We start from the raw sequence: 11,484 nt of genomic DNA on the forward strand, positions 1-11,484 counted from the left end.
TTCCACGTTTGCTTTTGGCTGAAACGCGTGGAACCTGGTGAGCTGCCTCTCAGCCCACGAGGCTCTCCTTCAACACCAGCCAGCGCAGGCTTTCCGTGAGCAATTCCCTGCTTAAAACAGGGCCGTGCGGGCTCCTCTGAGGCTGGGATGTCCAAACAGGGATATACTGTTTCTAATTTGGGAAAAGAAGAACGTGTGTGTGTCAGTGTGTGTGTGTGTGTGTGTCTCTGTGTGACTGTATGTGTGTCTGTATGTCTGTGTGTATTGTGTGTCTGTGTGTATCTGTGTGTGTGTGTGTCTATGTGTCTCTGTGTGACTGTATGTGTGTCTGTGTATGTCTGTGTGTATTGTGTGTCTGTGTGTATCTGTGTGTGTGTATGTGTCTCTGTGTGACTGTATGTCTGTGTGTATTGTGTGTCTGTGTGTATCTGTGTGTGTGTGTGTGTGTGTGTGTGTGTGAGCTTGCTGAAAGTCCCTTCTCCATCAAACCCTTTAACTGTTGGAAACAATCGTTCCTAGGAAGTGCGAGCGCTGAGTCGGGTGCGGGCCTCCAGTCTCGAGGTCAGGAGCGAGCCCTTGTTTTCGCTGATGCCCTCGGCACGTCATGAAATTAAGCTCTCAAGCCTTTAAACGTCGTCTTTTCAACCTTCACTTCCTCCTCATATATTTCCATAATTCTAATTAATTAACCATGATATTCATTTAGTATTAATGAAGGAGCTGAAGTGTATCTCTTAAAAAACATTTCCAAAATAGCCTTTCTATGCCAATGTCCCCAAGGAGTCCCGGGAAGCCCGTGTAGGCGGTCACCTGCAGGGGCCTGCTCTGGCATTTTCCATGGCCCGGCTGTGTGGCTATCGGGACGCAGACACAGGCAGGAAGGCGAGGGGCAAAGCCCCGGGCGCCCAGGCAAACCCCCTGGGGGACGGGCGGCGGCTGCTGGGCACGTTTTAAAAACCTATTGGCTTTGAGATGCCCGGAGCCGCCGCTGCTTGGATTCCATCATCAGACGTTCGGGGTTCGGGGAAATCTGCTCTCCATTCAGTCTGTTCCTCGGGACATTCCCGAGGAAGCTGAGAGGAAGCCTGGAGACAGGCCGCCTGGACGCAAGCTCTGCAGGCGACACCCAGACCTCGGGTGCTGCCCACCCTGCCCAGGCGCAGGTCACACTGGGGCGCTGAGCCCGCCCGGTGCTGAGGGGGAGGAGGGGACACCCGCTCACGGCTGAAGGCAGGCAAGTCTGACCCCGCCCAGGCCGCTCACCGCAGACTTCACGGAGCGGCAGACAGCGGGGGGCTCCCCCTGGTCTGGAGCCCCGAGCGAGGAGCCCACCTCTCTCCTGGCCGTCCGCCCCCCGGGTGGGGCTGGTGTCTCTCCTGGGGACCTGTTCCCCGGGGCCGCTGCCGCCTCGCGCTGGGCCCTGGGCGTGGCGGCCAGTGGCGGCTCTGCCCCCTCTGCTCTCATCCGTGTCCTCTGCTCTCAGGGCACCCTCCCCCCAGGAGGTTCCCCTGGGCTTACGGGCCGTTTTCCGTAGAGCAACGCTTCATAAGGACAGGACTTTGTACCTTTGGCATTGACCCCACCGGAAAGCAGGCTGGCTCGGAAGTGCCCACGGCATGTGCCCGCGCAACAGCCTCACTGAGGTTCGACAGGGGGCACCAGGCGTGGTCCGTGATTCCAGCCCGGAGAGGAGCAGCCTTCGGAGCACAGCTTCTCCCCTTGGCCCTGCCACGGCCCCGTCACGGCCCCACCATGGCCCCCACCACGGCCCTGCCACGGCCCCCGCTACTGTCCCACCACGGCCCCCACCACGGCCACACCATGGCCCCATCAGGGCCCCCGCCACGGCCCCACCACAACCTCATCAGGGCTTCTCCTCAGCCCACGGCTGGGGTCCAGGCGGCATGTATGTCTCCCCGGCTGCTTCCCAGACCTGGGGAAGAGCTCGGCTCACATCCTTTGCTTTGAGGAAGCAGCTAAAGGTCTCGCTGTTCTTCCCCCAAATCACTGCTCCTACACGAGCACAGCAAGTTCGATCTTTGGGTTTTATCCTCAATGACCCCCTTTCTGCTCAAACAGAATGTTCACGGGATCATGTGAACATCAGACCTGCTGGGGATGACGGCTTCCTGGGTGAGAAACACCGGCTGGGTCTCTTTAAGATGCAAGGACAGCACTGAGGTTTGAACTAAGAGTCTAAGTCTGTTTTAAATCCAATGACCGAATTTTGCTGGGGATGAGGAAGAATAAGCACAGCAGTTTTAATACTCAGATAAGATAGGAAAGGTCACGGGGTGACTATATGTAATGTACATGTGCATATACATATACATACATATATAAGCATGTTTTTCTATTTTGGTTATCAAATATAGAATCTTCAAATTATGATTTTATATATTTTTATAGGAAATCATCTCATTTACTTCCTTTCGGTATTTAGGGAAACAATCATTTAAGTGGACACACCTCTTAGATAATAACTCCAGCTGGCAGAAAACAAAATGCAATTCATATACATTTGCTGGCTTATCGAAAGGAAACTAAGTATTAAAACCCTTATGAAGTGCCCTCTCTTTTTCAAGAACGCTCTGAGTGTCCCAGTCGCATTACCTCCCTGTGAGGCTGGCTTCCTGGCACCGTTAATAAGTCACACGCATGGCAAATTCGCCACAGTATCTTCTCAGCATCAATCTTACTGCTGACCAAGAGCCATTAAGATAGAGTTTTAAAAAAAGACTATTCTGTTTACTGTTTAATTTCCGAAGCCCTCCCCAGTGAGCTCCTCAGGAGGTCTGTCAGGCAGGTGTGTGTGACAGGGGCCACCACAGGAGAAGGTGCAGAGGGCCCTCCCTGTGGATGTCACCACTGTCCCCAGCAGGTGCTCAGCCTGTTAGGGTCCTGTCTGCCCCGAGGAGGACTGAGCGCCCCGCCCCCCGCCCTGCCCTGCACTCTGGGGACTTCTGCTGAGGAGGTCAGCCCAGGCCTGCTGTCCTCACTGTGCTTCCGACTCTACGTTTATTCACAAAAACAGCAGCCGCACACAGCGCCTCCCGGGCCCCTGGATGTGCCTGGTGGCATCTTTTTAACAGAATAAATAAAAATTATTCTTTTGGTATTTAAAAAAAACACACCTTTTAAATCTTTTTTTTTTTTGGGGGGGGGGATCATTGCATCCTAGTTTTAAAGAAATTCAACCACCGACAGTAACTTTTTCTTCATCAATTTCCTTTTGTGGCAAGAAACTCAACTCCCAGGATTTGAACCGTAAAGTTGATAAAACAAAACACCTCAAATCACTAGGAAAGCACACCAGTATGTGTGCCTGCCATTTACTTTAAACCGTTTATATTCCTGAATTGAGGAAACAAATTCTGGTAGAAGATCCCGTGGGAGCAAGACAAAGTGAACGTGAGAAAGACGGGACGAGGTAGAAACCACTGGAAGTTTTTCCGAGCTGTGTCAGGGCTCGTAAACAAAACAGACCATCACTTGACAATACTCTGATGATAATTCCAAACAGCAGTCCCATCCATCAGGACACAGGAAAGAAGAGGCGGGGTAAGGCCCCCCTTCAGGGAGCTTTCACCGACAGACATCGGAGGGGCCGATAGAGCCCGTTTACATGAGGCTTCTGCTCCCCGCAGCCCCTGAGGGACGTGGAGGGACGGGGAGGGCCGAACAGGGCAGCAGTGGCCTGTGCGGTCCTCCCGGGGTCTCTGCCTGTGAGAATGACATGCATTGTGGCGGGAATTTATTTATTTTTTCTTACACGACCCAGGAGGAAAGCATCTATTTTCTCAAACGCGGTTTGTGACAGTATCTCCTAATTTCTCACGCGTGTGACAGCCGTCCCTAAGACGGGCCAGCAGGGCACAGCATGCCTGTGACTCCCAGGCCCGGAGCCCAGAGCCCACCCCAGGATCGGAACCCCGTGTCCAGTGCCGCTTCTCAGACAAGCCCATAACCCGGTTGGGAGGCTCAGCTTGTAACAGGGGCCATTTCAACCTGAAAAGGCCCACATTGCTATTAAAAGAGGTGTTTATTATGCAAATGTGCTGGCAACAGTTTAAAATATTACAAGTCCTCCTTTTGGGGGGCAGGGCTGTATTTGCCTTTTCTAGTGCAAATATAACTTCTGCAAAGCGAGGTGCGCACACCCGGAAAGGCGGCGGAGTGGGCTTAAACCTGCGACCTGCTTCTGCATAAATCTTCCCCAAATAAAACTTTATCCGCTCCGCCCGTCTGCACGCCGAGCCGGCGCTCCCTGCTGCGCGGCCTCGGCTCCTGGAACGCGGCAGGGACTCACCTAGGGCGGCATCCCCGGCGCCGCCTCGGCCCGAGCGGAGTTGATGCCCAGTCGAAGGCGAGCTGTCCGGTGCGGAGGCCGCCGGCTCGGGCTGTGGCGGCGCCCCCGGCTCCCTGCCGCCTCCTCGCTGCCTCCAGGGTTCGGGGACCCGGCAGCTCCAGTGCTGGCGCCTCTCCGTGCAGAAGCACACACGGTCCTTCCCAAACACGCAGCCGCTGGAAGGATGCAGACCCGGCTCCGCGCTCGGTGCCAACGCAGCTTCCTCTCCGGTCAGACGCAGGATTGCAGCCGGAGCGGGGAGCGGGGAGCGGGGAGCCGGGAGCCGGGAGCGGGGAGCCGGGAGCCGGGAGCGGGGAGCCGGGAGCCGGGAGCCGGGAGCAGGAGGACGCGCAGGCGGGGACCCGGCCGGCCTCGGCGCCGCCGCCAGCTGTGCGCGCAGGCGGCTGAGGTCCCTCCTCCCTCCGCTCCCGACCCTCAGGGCGGCTCTGCGATGATTGGCAGCCGCGCCGAGTCCTCCAGCTAATCAAGCCCAGGCCGGGGACCTGGCTGCTGTGATGTCAGAGGGCAGGGCTGTTTTGCAGGGCTCCGCTCCCACAGAGCTACCCCCCCCCACCCCGCCCCGGCTGCACCCGCACCCCCGGGGATGCGCGAGGTGCTCCTGACCTCTCTTCCTACAGTTACCTCTGGGAAGGAGAATAAAATTGCACTTTGCAGCTATGACACCCAAGGATTCCATTGGGCGAAGAAAGAAAAGTTCGAGATGTGAGCTTGCGGGAGTCAAACCCATAAGTATGAGCCCAACAGAAGCCCAGGATGACCCGGGGACCCGGAGAGACAGCGGTGAGCGCACACATGTGAGATTAACGAGGGCACCTTAGGCTGTGAGAGAGGTGAGAGAAAGAACGGTGGGTGGGCGCTCACTGTACACACCGCTTGCCGCCCTCCAGGCGTGGCTCAGTGGGTAGAGCATCGGCCTGCGCACCAGTGATTCTCTCACATCATTGATGCTCCTATCTCTCTCCCTCTCCCTTCCTCTGAAATCAATAAGAATATATTAAAAACAAACTGCATCCTCATTGAGGTAAATGGCAGGGTACTGAGGGAGAAATCTCTGCTCCCACCACGGCTCCTCCCCAGGTCCCTTTCCTCCTGGGCCTGACAGCTGCTCCTCCTTCACCTGGACTGCGCTCCCAGGGATACAGGTGACACCTCCTCCTTCCGGAGGGACTTGGGCTTTCTTCCTGGGAAGGCACAGCAGACCAAGCAGCCTACTCACGCTAAGGTTAGGGCTCTGGGGCGCAAGTCTTCCCGCCAGGCCCTGTGGGTCCCTGGGTTCTTCTCGTGGTGAACTCAGTGGGATAAGTTGTGCTGGTGACAACTGGGCCCTGGATCCCCGCAAAGGCTGGGGGCCACTGCTGCACCCCTTTCCCCAGCCCAAGGTACCATGTGGTGTGTGCGTCTCTGGTTACAGAGTTCCGCTTGGACTCCGGGGGCATCAGTGCCCCTGTCCTATGCTGCAGGGGGCAGGTCCCTCACACACAGCGTTTACAGGTGATGTGGTTTCTCTGTCACGCCGTGTGGGCGGATCCCTAAACACGGCATGTATTGGCGATGTGGTCTTTGGATGAGTGACACCGAAGCACTCGGCGTTACTAGTTGTTACACTGTACAGGCAGCGGGTCAGCAAGCTGTGGACACGAGCTGGACAGAGGGAGGCCCGACACTGGCTACCGAGAGGCAGAACAAGAGTCAGAAACCTGGTTCAAGGTCCTCCCTTTAATGCCATTTCTCAGACTAATAATGCCTTTTAATGGTTCACGTTGACTGGCCATTCTCGTCTCAGCCACACAAAGATTAAGAGAAACATTTAAGAAAATTCACGTTCCTATCTGTTGGCACAGTCCTGCTTTACAGCTCAGTAAAGGAAGCTGAGGATTAGAGATTTCGACGGGGACCAGTGCGCACGCAAGGGCTCGGTCCCGGACCCGGCTGTGGAGCAGGGCTTTCCATGGGGAGTTCCCGCGCCCCCCCTCGCCCCCCACCGCACCAGCCACAACCTGGCTGGAGCCACCTGACCCCCAGTGAGCAGTACTTTCTCCTGCATCAGTCTAGAAACACTCTTTGTAGCTAAATAACTAACGTTATTATTCAGAGTACATGAGTAATAAAGTGAAAGCGCTTTAAAGATGTAAATGCTCTCTATATAACACCAGGGAAGATCCTCATAACATAAATTCTAACGTAAAATGCTTTAAAATATCTGTTAAATACTAATTCTAAAAACAAAACATGCCAAGACTCTGAGTTCAACTTCATGGTAGGAAAGAAAAAAAGAATCACTTTACTGTTCTTTTATCGCTCGGAAATAAACCAAATCTTGGGGACAGACCCCACCCATGTGCACTGTGTAAGGGATGGGACCCCAAAAGTGCTTCCTTCTCTCACCGCGGTTGAGAAATGCAGCATCCATTCTAAACCATAAACATAAAACAAGCCCCAACTACCTTGAATAGTTTTCTTATCATTTCCTTTGTGCATTGTATTTTCCAATGATTAAAAAAACGTATTTGTGAAATCATTAAAGTTTATGATGTCTTAACCTGCTATGTGGGGGAAATGAAGCCAATGGCCTTGAGTGTTGCATGGGGGGTGCGGTGGGGGCGGGCTGTGCTAGGCAGGAGGAGACAAGGCAGAATTACTTTCTCCACGTGTTTGTAAGCCATCCGGGCTGCGTTCCACCTGTGCGGCCTGGCCCTGGACTCAGATGTGGGGCCTCTCCCGTCAGCCCGTAGCGATGCCCGCTGTGCCAACCCCCTGCCCACACCGAGCTGAACGCCACCACTGCTCCTTGGACATGCCCGGAAGGGCAGTGTAACTTCCTTTATCTGTTATCACAGAGGTGCGGTCCACAATGGATCTTTATTAAATGGAACGGAATTTATGGAAAAAATACATTTTTGGAGATCCGCCTATTTTTATTCAACTGCTATCAAAACCTCTTTTATTCAACTGAGTTATCCTGAAAGTTCAAAATAAAACTTGTCATAGGCATGGCTTTGAAATGGAAAAAATGAAAACCTTTGAAAAATTCCGTAATATCCACTTAAAATGCATCCCAAGCACAGAGGGCGTATATCAGTGATGAGATGATAAAAGCAGCCCAAACAAAACCACACGTGTATTAGACAGGGAGACTGTGCTGGTTTACATGTGGGTTCACTTGTTTTACGGAGGAAGAGTGTAATTATACGTACTAATGGGAAAAGTGAAGACACCAGGAAAACCAAGCACATTTCACAATTTCTATTTGCTAGTTTCTGATTAGCTTCTATTTTTCACTGTTACTAAAGTCTGCTTTTGAGACCATCATTCTAAGACAAATTGAAATTTGCAAAGAAAATGCCAGAGATATTTACAAGTACCTTGTAATTTCTATTAAAAAACAACAACAACCCATCTTATGCATGAACAGATTAAAAATAGATATTACAACTTAAAATAGACATTTTTACTTTTCCATGTTTCATGTCTCTTCCTTAATTCTACTGCAAAAAAAAAAAAAAAAGACTAGTAATTTAATTTACAATTTGAACTATTCATGCTGAGCACGCAGGATTCTGTCATCACCGTACCACTTTCTGTCTCCTTTTCTTGCAATGATTTTTTTTTTTTTCATGAGCAACTTTCCAGCTGTCCCAACGAACCCAAAAGGCTCTTGCTAACTCCTCTTCAAAGGAAACTGCGAGGATAGAAGTAAGGGCTCTGTTCAGAGTTCCTGCCTTCGGGAGCAGGGCCTCTAACTGGGCTGTGGTGACTAACCCCAGCTCCCTTCTGCTGGGAGCCACTCCCAGGAGAGCTGGGGAGGGAAGGAGGCCCAGAGAGCCCAGCTTCTCCCCGGAATCACAGGCTTAGGAGGGAGAGCCCACAGCACTGCCTGTGACATAGTTCCTGTGACAGGAACCGTGTTGGAAAGCCAGCCTGCTGTGGTCGGGGTCTCCTTCATGCTGAGGGGTGACACAACTAAAGGCATGAGTCACAGGGCCCAGGGCCAGGCTGTGCCCAGCCGTGCCCAGCGGTGCCTGCCCCTGGCCAGCAGGGAGGTATGAAGCGTGATATGGCTGCCACTGTGCCTCACACACTCGCAGTCATTCTGAGTGCCAACCAGAATCCCAGCCATGAAATCTTTGTTTTTTTGAAGATGGAGACCATTTTTCCAGAGTTTTATCAATAGATGCAGTGCCATGGTCTAGAGCAGATATTTGTGCTCTAAAAAATTACACTTATGAATGAAGGAATGGATGAATGAATGAATGGTGGCCACTCGGAGCTAGGAAATGGGGAAGGTGCACTGACATTCTGCAAGCAAATACGTTTTCCACGCAACCATCGCTCCAGTTCCGAATCCCGCAAATACAAGCACAACTTGCTTCAAAGAGACGCAAGGATGCGCTACAAAGCGATGCTCCCTGTGGGCGGGAGTCGGTCAGCGTTCCTCTTAGATCCCATTCACTGAAACCGCCCTGATGGCAGTCACGGACAAAAAGATCTTAGCGAGGCTAACGTCTTCTTTTCGTCTTTAATTATTTAAATATTGCGTGTACTTAATTAGACGTGTATTTATAGAATCAAAAGAACGACATTGCAGTTTCTAAACACTCCATCGTATGAGAGAATTTGCCCATCTCCTACACTGTAATAAGCACCGTTTGATTTTAGGGCTTTAATTGAGTAAGTACCCACATGAAATGATCAGAAATTAACTGGAGGGTCTCTTACCCTCTGGGACAGCATGGAGGGACCTGGAAAGTATTAACGCTGAGTGAAATAAGCCAAACAGAGAAAGACAAACATCACATGATCACACTCATTTGTGGAATCTAATGAGCAGAATGCAGGGAGGCATGGAACAGACTGACATACCTCATTGTGGGGGCGGGGGGACGAGAAGAGATAAACCACAGAACTTAGGTCCTTAGAGGCACAGCCCATGGACACGGGCCGTAGGGTAGGGAAGACCTGTGGGGGTTGGGTAGGGACTGGGAGGAGGGGGGTAAAGAGGAGGGAATGGGAGACATCTGTAATACTATCAACCTATCTAATAAAAGAGTAATATGCAAATTGACCATACCTCTGCTACACCCACAAGCCACACCCACCAGCCAATCAGGAGCAAATATGCACATAAACCCAACCAAGATGGCTGCAGCCACAGAGAGCAGGAGGGAGGCTTGGTTTCCCCGGCAATGGAGAAAGCCAAGCTTTCCACCTGCCCTTGCAGGCCTAGGCCTCCACTCAAGGCTACAAAGTTTCAATTATAGAAGGTAAATAAATCCCAACAGAAATGGCTGCAGCCACGGAGCAAGCAGGAGGCTTGGCTCCGCTCCAGGCTACAAAGTTTCAATTGTAGAAGATACATAAATCCCAGAAACCAGGGCCTCCTCTTGGGTCACCAGGGGGTGTGGCCAGCCTGCAAACCAACACAGGCCCTTCGCCCAGGCCGCCCCACACCCCAAGGGAACCCCCACCCTGATCCAGAACACCCTTCAGGGCAAACCAGCTGGCCCCCACCCATGCACCAGGCCTCTATCCTATCTAATAAAAGAGTACTATGCAGATTGACCATCACTCCAACACACAAGATGGCTGCCCCCATGTGGTCAAAGATCCTGCCCCCATGTGGACACAAGATGGCCACCACAAGATGGCCAGCAGGGGAGGGCAGTTGGGAGGGACCAGGCCTGCAAGGGAGGGCAGTTGGGGGCAATCAAGCCCGCAGGGGAGGGCAGTTAGGGGTGACCAGGCCTGCAGGGGATGGCAGTTAGGGGTGACCAGGTATGCAGGGAGGGCAGTTAGGGGCAAACAGGCTGGCAGGGGAGCAGTTAGGCATCAATCAGGCTGGCAGCAGAGTGGTTAGGGGGTGATCAGGCTGGCAGGCAGAAGCAGTTAGGGGCAATCAGGAAGGCAGGCAGGCGAGCAGTTGGGAGCCAGCAGTCCTGGATTGTGAGAGGGATTCCAGATTGGATAGGGTGCAGACTGGGCTGAGGGACAACCCCCCTCCATGCACAAATTTCGTGCACCGGGCCTCTAGTAATATAAATAAATACATAAATAAATAAATGAAATTAACCTGAAATTAATGCAGTGCTCCGAAGACAGACACAGTTTACCCCAAGAGAACAGACACGCCATTGAAGGGAACATAAAGTCAGTAGATCAGATGAAAGGGCTTCTGCAGTGGATGAAGGGAAAGGAGGCAGCGAGCACTGTCTGTGGAACAGGAACATGGATGCCCTGCCTCTGCCCGGTCAGCTGGCGGGGGCGGGGCTGGATGGGGGGAGGGAGGGCGGGGCTTCCACCCAGAGGGAGAGAACAGCCATGAGGACCAGAGAGGGTCTCCAAGTACACCCATCACCGGGCTGAAATCTCCACTATCCTAGGTTCCCATAGAGGGCAACATTGTATAAAAGATGTAAACCCAGAATCTGCCAATTCATCCCTGTTGATGGAGCCGCAGCGACCGTGAATTCCACGCTGGACTTGGCCTCCCGCTCGGCCTGACGTGTCCACAAGGCAGGAAAGTGCGCAGAAGAGACCCACAAAGACTGGGACCGCGAGCCTGGGGTCCTTATGGTGGCGACGGAGCGTCCAGCGCGTTTCCCCTGTCCTTGGCCGCCAGCCCTGCATCTCGGAGAGCAGGTTGCATCATATCCTATAACTGCATGTGCTTCTAGTCGTTTAATCCAGGGAAATGTCAGGGAAACGGTGCTTCTGCAATCCCTGAAAAAGACAGGCAAACTACAGGGACCAGAAAGCAGCATCTACATTTCAAGTCCAGCATCACCGGGTCCTGTGCTGGGCGGGGATGGCAGCCCGGGGGGAGACCCCGGCTGGGGAGGGGGGCAGCAGGGGTTGACCAGGGATTAACCCAGCATTCAGGGAGGGGTGTGGCGGGTGCAAGGTCACCCATAGCTACAGATCCCAGAGTTATTTCCATCACTGAATAGACAGGTGACCCGATCAATGATTTCTCTTTCATCCCTGAGCTTCTTCGAGGTAGCAAAGAAGGGACGTTGTGCATCGAGTCACACCATTCAATTACATTACTTTATTTTTTATTTTATTTTTAAAATATATTTTTATTGCTTTCAGAGAGGAAGGGAGAAAGAGAGAGATAG

The sequence above is a fragment of the Eptesicus fuscus genome, chromosome 6 (genome assembly GCF_027574615.1).
Source record: "Eptesicus fuscus isolate TK198812 chromosome 6, DD_ASM_mEF_20220401, whole genome shotgun sequence".
Classification (NCBI taxonomy): Eukaryota; Metazoa; Chordata; class Mammalia; order Chiroptera; family Vespertilionidae; genus Eptesicus; species Eptesicus fuscus.